Source organism: Erythranthe guttata, chromosome 5 (genome assembly GCF_056151865.1).
Source record: "Erythranthe guttata isolate IM_541 chromosome 5, IM_541, whole genome shotgun sequence".
NCBI classification, from domain to species: Eukaryota; Viridiplantae; Streptophyta; class Magnoliopsida; order Lamiales; family Phrymaceae; genus Erythranthe; species Erythranthe guttata.
The window spans coordinates 18,546,433-18,557,650 of record NC_142537.1 but is presented as its reverse complement, the minus strand read 5'-3'; the positions used below and the strand labels follow the sequence as shown (position 1 = coordinate 18,557,650).

General features: G+C 35.2%; 1 pseudogene across 1 annotated transcript; it reads left to right on the top strand.

The window, feature by feature from the left end:
* The first annotated feature begins 8,886 nt into the window (after positions 1-8,886).
* LOC105967056 (abscisic acid receptor PYL2 pseudogene) lies at positions 8,887-9,867 on the top strand (annotated as a pseudogene). The gene has a single exon (XR_016031211.1). The product of XR_016031211.1 is annotated as an abscisic acid receptor PYL2 pseudogene (transcript).
* The last annotated feature ends 1,351 nt before the right edge of the window (positions 9,868-11,218 follow it).

The following is an 11,218-nucleotide window of genomic DNA, read 5'->3' as shown; positions in this document are numbered from 1 at the left end:
TTGTGAGACCCCCGTCCGAGACTCCGAAGTTGCGCAGTAAAGGAATTTTAATTGCACAAGGAAACTGCCTTCTTCCCCAAGTTCTTCACTCTATATAAGACCAAACCAAGCACACAATTAGGGATCTTTTTACGCAATTTCAAGAGCAACAAAGCAATAACGAAGACGAAGAATTCGAAGACTCCAAGCAAAGATTTATCGTCTATGATTTATTTTATTTGCGTTTTTGCTTTAATCATGAGTAGCTAAATTACTTGTTTCTAGGATTTTATTTGGAAACCTATGTGGGATTTATGAACCATTTTCTATGATTTTATGCAAGTTTTAATTCCGGATTATTTCTTCTACTTGTTTTATTAAGTTCATGAAACTGGTCACTTTATTGCTTTTATGTTATTGTTAATCGCATGAATCGGAAGATCGGGTTAATAATTAGAACTGTGGTAGAAGAACCTTTGTGGTATTAACATAAGAATATAGTTAATCTCTTAGGTAGTCATTATTGAGATTTGTGCTTAATGATGTGTTCTAGAATTAATTGCATAGGAATATAGTAATTGAATCTAGAGTATTAGAATCGTAATACACGCGGAAGCGGGTTATGATTATTTTAGCATCTCAGGTTAATAATCCGGGTTAATTGCTTGCATAACTGAAGGAATTGGGGGAGTAATAATCACATACGGGGAAGAATAAAATCCTAGGCTTGTTTATTTTGATTAAATCTTCGTTTTAAATTGCTTTCTTGTTTTTGCTTGCTTTTTAATTTAGTTTAATTTAGTTAATCCTCTCTAAGCTTGATAATAATTGGTAGAATTTAGCGTCTAGGATTGGATAATTAAATATTCCCTGTGGGTTCGATATCCGGACTTTTAGTCTACTATATTACTTGTACGATACGTGCACTTGCGTGTAGGTTTTCGGCCAACAAGTTTTTGGCGCCGTTGCCGGGGAATATTTTAATTATTTATTTTTATTCTAACTCTAGATTTGAACAATTTTCACGATTCACCCATTTAATTTTTGTTTTGTTTTATTTATTTATTTATTTATTTATTTATTATTTTATTTTTTTTGTTTTAGGTACTGTGTATGCGTAAAAGACTCGATCTTGCTAGAGAACCGTTTGATCCCGAAATCGAACGTACTTTTCGAGCGGCTAGGAGACTTCAACGCGAAAACAATATAATGGAGGACGAAGAACGCAGGGCCGCGGGCAATTTACTCGAAGCCAACGGAAACCAAGTCCAAGACCCACCCCCTCAACTTCCAGCACAACCAGCAGTTCGTCCACGGGCACTTCAAGACTACATAATCCCAACTCTAGACGGATTCCGCCCGAGCATCCAATATCCACCCATTGAGGCGCACAATTTTGAGATCAAGCAAGGCCTTTTGACGATGCTCCAAAATAACGGGCTATTTAGTGGGTTGGCAGGTGAAGATCCCCATCTTCACATTGTCAATTTTCTAGATACCTGTAATTCCCACCGTCAAAACGGCGTTTCCCAAGAGGCGCTTCAATTAATTCTCTTCAAGCACTCCCTACAAGGAAGAGCTCGCCAGTGGTTGATGTCCCAAGCCCCCCACTCTATCTCGTCGTGGCCTCAACTCCTCAACCTTTTCATGAAAGTCTATAGCTCACCCGAGAAGGACGAGAGAATCTGACGAGAAATTCACAATTTTGTCCAAGAGCAAGGCGAGCAATTATACGAGGCATGGGAGAGATTTAAAACTCTTTTGCGGCAATGTCCAACACATGGAGTCGAACAATGGCGGCAAATCCACATCTTTTACCAAGGGATTAACGAGAATGCACGAACCGTCTTAGATGCATTAACCGGAGGTAATTTTATGAGTCAATCAATACCCGATGCGTTTATCACCTTCAAGCTCAAGTGACCCAAATTGCTCAACAAAATCAACTCCTTCTACAGCACATCAAAGCAAGTCCACCACAACAAGTCCAAGCCGTTGAGTCTCCATGTTGCGAAATTTGCGGTGGAAATCACTACACGCTCCAATGCCAACAAGATGTGGAGTCGCTCAACTACGTCAACAATGCGCCTCGCCAATTCCAAAATCAAGGGTGGAAATCACAAGGGCAATATGGAGGAAATCAACAAGGCCAAGGGTATCAAAGACCTCAAGGTCAATTTCAAAATCAAGCCCCTCCTCAACAAAGCTATCAAGGCAACAATCCACCGGCCCAAAAATCAAACACGGATGAGATATTGGCCCAATTCATGACCGCTACCCAAGCCTCGCTGCGGAATTTGGAGAATCAATTCGCTCAATTCGTTGTGAATCAAGAGAAACGTCCGGCGGGAGCATTGCCATCGAATACGGAAGATCCTCGAAAGCAAAATTTCAAGACGTGCCAAGCTATCGATTTCAAGATCGAGAAAAAGGAAGAAAGTCAAGTCAAGCCGCAAGTCACTGTAGCCGAATGGGTAGAACCAATCCCATATCCACAACGATTGCTAACGAAAAAGATCGAGGTCGAGACGTGCCAAACAGTCACCTTGAAGAACGGGAAGCAATTGGAGGAAGCCCCACGAAAAGAGAAGAGAAACACGGTAATCGAGAAGCCGAAAGTAAATGAGGAAAAAGAATCAACTCATGAAGAGCCACCATCAACGGTGCCTTCACAAGCCCCTCCAATTCCTTATCCTCAAAAGTTTATAATGAAGAAGCTCGATGCCGAATATCAAAGATTTTTGGACAAGTTGAAGGAAATTCACATAAATATTCCTTTCATTGAAGCACTTCAAAAGATGCCAAAGTGGGTGAAGTTCCTCAAGGACCTCGTGAAGAAAAGTAAGAAATTGCAAGGGAACGAGATGATCCAACTCACGGAGCAAATTAGTGCAATTCTTACTCGGCCTCTTCCACAAAAACTCGGCGATCCAGGTAAGTTTACTATTCCTTGTACTATAAGAGGTAAAAATTTTAGATCGCTCATTGATTTAGGTGCTAGCATTAATCTTATGCCATACTCTTCTTTTAAAAATCTTGGGTTAGGAGAAATTGAACCGACGGCTATAACTCTTCAATTAGCCGATAGATCTTTAGTTTACCCAAAAGGTATTTTAGAGAATGTGCTAGTGAAAGTCAATAAATTTATCTTCCCTGTTGATTTCGTTATACTAGATATAGATGAAGATAGGGAGATACCTCTTATCGTAGGGAGACCGTTTTTAGCCACGTCGAAGACGCTAATTGATTGTGCGAGTGGTGATCTTACAATGACTGTTCATGATCAAACAATCAAATTCAATGTTTTTAGCGCTAATAAAAATCCATGTGATAATAATGATTGTTTTGCTATTGAGCTTATGGATTTTACAAATAATGAAAAGTTTGATGTTTCGATCTTGGACAATGGGAAAGCATCTTTGAGTGCAGGAGATGATGGCGGAAACGGGAATCGGACGGAGCAATTTTATTTCATGGACTCACTTTTAAATCCTCCGAGAGAAAGTCATGCGAGTCGAGGTCTTAACGACGATGAGAATGCAAGGAAGATGTTGCCACCCAAAGGCTCGAGCAAGTCACGAGAGAAGGATGAGTCAAGCTATTGTGGTCGTAAGGAGAAAATCAAAAAGGAATTGCACAAAGGACAATTGGTGTTAATATTGTGCAAATCCCGTCTTTGGTTATTTCCAAGGAAGCGCAAATCAAAGTGGTCGCGGCCGTTTATTGTCCAAGAAATTCTTGCTCACGAGGTGGTCAAAATAAAGGAGCGCGATTCAAATCGTACGTTCAATGTGAAGCGGAGCCGGCTCAAAACGTATTGGGAAGAGAGTGAAGAATGCCAAGTGACCTCGGTCACTTTTGCTTGAAAATAAAGAAGCAAAGTCCGGCTGAAGACTTTAAACTTAGCGCTTCTCGGGAGGCAACCCGAGCTTTATTGTTTTTCGTAGTTTTTCTTTAATTTTTCGTTTCGTTTTTATCGTCATAGGCATGCATTCTAATTAATTTATTTGAATTTTAATTTTCAGGGTCGAAAACATGGTCAGGGGGTCCAGACGGCGGTCCGAAATCGCAAGCAAAATCCCAGACGGCAGTCCGGGAAACAGAAGGCCGCATTCTGCAGCTCTGTCTGTGGGACGGCCGTCCGAAAAATGGCCTAAAATGTGGGACGGCCGTCCCACAACCAGAAAAAAAAAAAAAAAAAATTAATAAAAAAAAAAATTCGTTTTGCCTTGCCGCCAATTCTCATACCCCGATGACGACGATTCCGACTAAATCAGGTGTTTTCTATCCTTAAACTTTGTGCTAATTTCGTTGCGGGCAACGAAAATTTTAAGTTTGGGGGTGAAAAACATGTTTTTGTGCTTATTTGTTTTAGTTTGCATGCATTAGGTTTTATTTGTTTTTATTGCTTTTATCGTTTTTTCCGGAATATAAAAAAAAAATAATAAAAAAATAATTTGCTTGAGTCGAATGCATCGATGATTTATGATGATGAGAGATGATCAATGTTTGATGATGAGATTGCTTGTTTTATGTGATAAGGATTTGATGTTTGTTTAGCTTTCGATTCAACGGGACTTAGAAGCGAATTATTGCTAGGAATCACATTTTGTGCATTGCTTTTGTTGAATGTTTTGTATTTTAAATTTGGAATTAATTTGTGCTAGATCATGCTATGTTCGGTTTTAAGACTCACCTTAGGAAATTTATGATACGAAGTATTGAGTAGTGAGTGATTTGGGATATGATTTGGGCCTTCTTTGAACCGTTTGAGCCTTTCAAGCCGACCCTTTTATCGAAATTTTCCTTAGAACCTTGATTTGAGCCTCGGAGAAAAGGTGTTCTTTCTTTTAGCCAATGTGTAAGGTAGAATAGGTGGAGATTCTTGAGAAAATTACCCCTTGGAGTTCGGTCGAAAATTTTTATAAGGTCCTTCTTCTTCTTCTTCGAAAAAAAAAAGAAAGAAAGAAAGAAAAAAAAAAAGAAGAAGACAAATATCTTTGCTTCTATATATAAAAAAAAAAAAAAAAAAAAAAAAAAAAAAAAAAAAAAAAAGAGAGAGAAAGAAGAAGAAGAAGAAGAAGAAGAGACTAGAAGGGAGAAATAATGACTAGTTGTTGAATTATTTTTGAAAACTCGATCCATTGCCTCAAAAGCAAAAGTGGAGACTTTTGAACTTTTGAGAATCGAGTTTATTAAAGTCCGTAGAGGTGAATACATTGTTTCAAACGCCTATCTTTCAAATTTTGGCGTAATCACCTAAATTCAAGAAGAATAGCCACACATACTCATATTTCCTACCTCGAACCAAAGAGCCTAACAATTGAAAGCCACAAAGCCCCAATAATCCCAATAGCTTAATATTCGATATTAGTAGAGTAGAATAATTTGGTGAGTATTTGGAGTCAAGCATATGCATGTAAGTATAAATTTTTTCTATCTTTAATTTGCAAATATTTGATGCTTGAAGCAATTGTATGAATTGTGGTTTTTGGTAATGGTGAGTTACTAAGTGTTGTTGAATTTTGAGCTTGCGAATGCCTAAGAATTGTCATTATAATTACAAGTTCTAAAAACGTGAAGTTGGTCATTGATCTATGTGATGAGATGTTATCGTTGAGTTATTTGCTTATTGGTAAATTTTGCTTGAGGACAAGCAAAAGTTCAAGTTTGGGGGTGTGTTAAGTGTATATTTTTACACTTTATCGTATCTTTTTATTTGAGCTTTTGGTGTGTTTTAACGATAATTGGTGCTTAAAAAGTTGATTTATTGTATTTTAGGTACAAATTGAAGAATTGGAAAAGTATGGGGTCAAAACTGCAATTTTGGCGAAAATATGGGTCAAAAGTGAAAATATCAAAATTCAGAAGATTTAAAGCTGAGACCCCGTCCCAGTTTTAGTTCAAATTGTGAGACCCCCGTCCGAGACTCCGAAGTTGCGCAGTAAAGGAATTTTAATTGCACAAGGAAACTGCCTTCTTCCCCAAGTTCTTCACCCTATATAAGACCAAGCCAAGCACACAATTAGGGATATTTTTACGCAATTTCAAGAGCAACAAAGCAATAACGAAGACGAAGAATTCGAAGACTCCAAGCAAAGATTTATCGTCTATGATTTATTTTATTTGCGTTTTTGCTTTAATCATGAGTAGCTAAATTACTTGTTTCTAGGATTTTATTTGGAACCCTATGTGGGATTTATGAACCATTTTCTATGATTTTATGCAAGTTTTAATTCCGGATTATTTCTTCTACTTGTTTTATTAAGTTCATGAAACTGGCCACTTTATTGCTTTTATGTTATTGTTAATCGCATGAATCGGAAGATCGGGTTAATAATTAGAACTGTGGTAGAAGAACATTTGTGGTATTAACATAAGAATATAGTTAATCTCTTAGGTAGTCATTATTGAGATTTGTGCTTAATGATGTGTTCTAGAATTAATTGCATAGGAATATAGTAATTGAATCTAGAGTATTAGAATCGTAATATACGCGGAAGCGGGTTATGATTATTTTAGCATCTCAGGTTAATAATCCGGGTTAATTGCTTGCATAACTGAAGGAATTGGGGGAGTAATAATCACATAGGGGGAAAAATAAAATCCTAGGCTTGTTTATTTTGATTAAATCTTCGTTTTAAATTGCTTTCTTGTTTTTGCTTGTTTTTTAATTTAGTTTAATTTAGTTAATCCTCTCTAAAATTCGACTGTGTAGGGTGGGCTTGATAATAATTGGTAGAATTTAGCGTCTAGGATTAGATAATTAAATATTCCCTATGGGTTCGATATCCGGACTTTTAGTCCACTATATTACTTGTACGATACGTGCACTTGCGTGTAGGTTTTCGGCCAACAACCCTCTAAAAAAGTATTGCTAAGATCAAGGGGGAAACGTAGTATGCAACGAATTACATACAAAATGCCAAAAATGGTTACAAATCTAAGCAAAAACGTTTTTACATGTAAAATTCTGTTATATATATATATATACATAATTATATATCAGAGAATTTTACATGTAAAAACGTTTTTGCTTAGATTTGCAACCATTTTTGTCTTTTTGTATATATATATATATATATATATATATATATATATATATATAATAAAAGAAACTGGCAACGTGGTCATCATCATATTCCCATCTAAGACAGTCAGTACTCACTCCCTATTTCTGCACAACAAGACATTGCTTCTGTCAGTTATTAATACTTTCAAATCTATTACAACTAAATCACCTTTTCCTTTTTTCTTACTTTTTCTTACTTTTATTAATCTCTTGAAAAAAATAAACAAAAATTGGTGAAAGTGGTAGAAAAGTTGCGAGACCCTATACCAGGTGAAATACCAAATGAGACCCTATACCAGGTGAAATACCAAATGTGGTTTTAAACCATAGATTTGTATAAATAACTATCTATCAAATATAAATACACATCAGTGTATGTTATGATATATACTCTACTACATCATGTATTTAATCAGATGTAGGCTCTACAATTTTGTTGTAGAAACTAAAAATAAAGAATTATTGTCTTAAGGTCTCGTTTCGTCGGTAATTGAACTATACTTCATGTTCGGTAAATTTACTAAATTTTAGAGTCGACTAGGACATATATTATTTTATCATAGTTTATCTTATTTATTAAAACGCATAGTTCAAAGTACAATTGAATTTTCATTAGATTAATTTTTCATAGATTCATTAAAGGATGTTAATTAGTGAAAGCCCGGCCCGAAAGACTTGTTAGACTCATTGGGTCAATTTTGAATGATGAACCCAAATAAAATAACACTAATTTTACAACTGGGCTACTTTACTAAACTTGAGCCCACAGATTCATCCATATTTTCTTTTTGGTTTCTTATTATATTCATGGCTTAATTCCACTCTGCACCCTTGAAATATACCATTTTGGCACTTTGCACCCTCGAAATAAATTAATAGCACTTTGCACCCTCGAAATACAATAAATCATGCATAATGCACCCCAAATGATTTTTTAAAGCTAAAAAATATAAATTTAATATTTGTAGTGATATTTTTTTAGGATGCCAAATGTCAAATATTTTTTTTATTCATCAATCATTTTGAAACTATAAAGTTCAAAAATAAAAATACATTCCATCAACATATTTAAAAATTATATTGTTTTATCAAAATAAAATATTTTACGAAAAAAAATCATTCAGCTATTACGTTATCAAGTTATCTGAAAATTATTTTTTCTTCCAAATATTTTCACCTAATGTTTTACAAACAGTGACATAAAAGATCCACAATCGAATAATTTAGTGATAAAAGATTATTTTTTTTATTTTTCTTTTGTAAGATAATGTAGTTTTTTTTTAAATAATCCGGTGTAATTTTTATTTTTCGCACTTTGTCCGCTCGAAATTAGGTTTGAGGTTCAAGAAAACAACAATTTTTTTTATTTTGTACCCCAAAAAGAAAAACACCAATGAAAAATAAAATTGCTTTTATTATTCAATTGAGGGTGCATTGTGAATGATTTATTGTGTTTTGAGGGTGCAAAGTGCTATTATTATTTTTCGAGGGTGCAAAGTGCCAAAATGGTATATTTCAAGGGTGCAAAGTGGAATTAAGCCTTATATTCATTCTTTATATATTATAATAAAATAAATAATAATACAATTTGATAATTTCATTTATACAGTTGATATATACTGATTAACAACTTTTTAAATATGTCATGGTACATTGTATGATATATATAATTTCATTTGTCTGTTACAACAGTCACGATCACGTCATATAAAAATAATATTTTTAATTCTTTACTAATTTCTCTATTTTAAAACCATTTTCAATAAATAAATAAATAAATATTTTTTTATTTACTATTTATTATATATAGATATATAAAAACCTTTAAATTTTTCCATCTACTCTATTTCTGCATTTTCTATCTTCTTCAGTCAAAAGAAAATTTTATTGTCTTTCGTTTTCATCATTTTCTTGATTTCTTGAATTTAAAAAAAAAAAAAAAAAAGAAAAAGAAATGGACGACAAATCTCAAATCCCACACGGCGGTCTGACGGCGGAGGAACACGCGCAGCTGGAGCACGTGATCCGCACCCACCACCTGTTCGACGCATTGCCCAACACGTGCACCTCCCTCATCACGCAGCGGATCGACGCGCCGGCGGAGTCGGTGTGGCCGCTGGTCCGCCGCTTCGACAACCCCCAGGCCTACAAGCACTTCATCAAGAGCTGCCGCCTCGTCGGCGACGGCGGCGTGGGCAGCATCCGCGAGCTGACGGTGGTCTCCGGCCTCCCCGCCACCACCTCCACCGAGCGGCTGGAGATCCTCGACGACGAGCGCCACGTCCTCAGCTTCCGGGTCGTCGGCGGCGAGCACCGCCTGAGCAACTACCGGTCGGTGACCTCGGTCAACGAGCTGGTCAAAGACGGCGGAGGAACGGTTTACACGGTGGTGGTGGAATCGTATATCGTGGATATACCGGAGGGCAACACCGGGGAAGATACGAAAATGTTTACTGACACGGTGGTGAAACTGAATCTCCAGAAACTCGGTGTAGTGGCGGTAGCAAATTTGCATGGGCACGAATGAAATGAAATGAAAATTAAATCGAAATGAAAATTTGGTTTTGGGGGGTGAATGTATTCAGTCATTCTTGATTGTTCGTCTCTTTGACCTTTGAGACTCGGCGAATCTGTAATAGTGGTACAAACTACAATGCCCAAGGTACAAACATCTTTAATAATGGTGATTATTAATTAGTGGTGGCGGTAATTTCTATTGATCATATATTTTTAATTTTAGTGTTTCCTTTTAATTCGTGGCTGATATTGAATTTCTTTAATAATTAGTAATCAAATTTGATTTTAATTTTTTTTTTAATTATTTTATTTACATGGGTGATTGGCTAATATTGGATAAGTGTGGTCCTCATAAACACTTTTTCCAGTGTTTAATTAATTTGTTTTCATTTGATTATTCTGCATGTGGTGAATCTTGGAATTATAGCATTTTTTGGGTGAGAGTGATGTGTTTGGTTTCATCTTTTTGTGGGCTCAATTGAAATTGCAGATTTTTACTCTCTCTCTCTCTCTCTCTCTCTCTCTCTCTCTCTCTCTCTATATATATATATATATATATATATATATATATATATATATATATATATATATATATATATATATATATATATATTGTGACATGAACTATGTGAGTTTAATGTTATCAATTATGAAAAGGCATATATACCTTATCACCATTCGTGTACTCCAATATATATAAAAAAAGGTGGCGACTAATTCATTGCATGCACACGGATACACACACACACACACACACACACACACACACACACACACACACACACACACACACATTTGATGTGAAAAATCATGAAGCTTCACAGACTTTATTGTGTAAGTGTGTGTGTGTGTGTGAAAGATAGAAAGAGAGGAAGATAGCTATGGAACTTTGTGATTCAAAAAATCACGAGCCTTTACTTTTATGTGTGTGAAAAAGGAGAGGAAAATAGAGGTTAAAGTGCATATATATATATAGATGAGATATATACATGTAAGTATTTATTTAATTTTATATATATTATAATATATATTAATTAAATATAGATATAGTGCAAGTTGGTGGTGAGCAAGTTGCAATAAACATTAATGGGTGTGGCATCAAAATTAATGTCAACTCAATGGCAAAGAAAGAGAGATGTGTATGTAGAGAGACTTGTGAGTTTGCATTATGGATCATGTGACAATGAGAGGCCTCTTATCCACCATACATATATAAAAAAAAAATTTACTTTTTTTGCTCACACTTTTGTTCATCCAAAATATAATCCCTTTTGGGAATTATATATTCTCTCAATAAATCTCATCCAAACAATAACAATTCATTTGTGGGTGGATCTTCAATTTAATATTTGGATCATTATTTATTCTTTATGAACTTCTATAACTTCTATGTGCTGGTTACTCGATTCCCTATTTAATCGTCGATTTTTAGATCTGCACAAGGATTAGAAATCTCACTAAATGTATCTTGATTTCAGGAGAATGTATATTATTAAACTAAAACGATCTTGTGTTATAATAACAAACATAAATCAGCTAATATGCGTATAAACAGAAAATTAAGTAATTAATGTAGAGTTTGAAATTTAGAGTGACAGATAATTATATGGAGAAATGATTTTTCAAATGTGACATATATTGTGGAGCAGA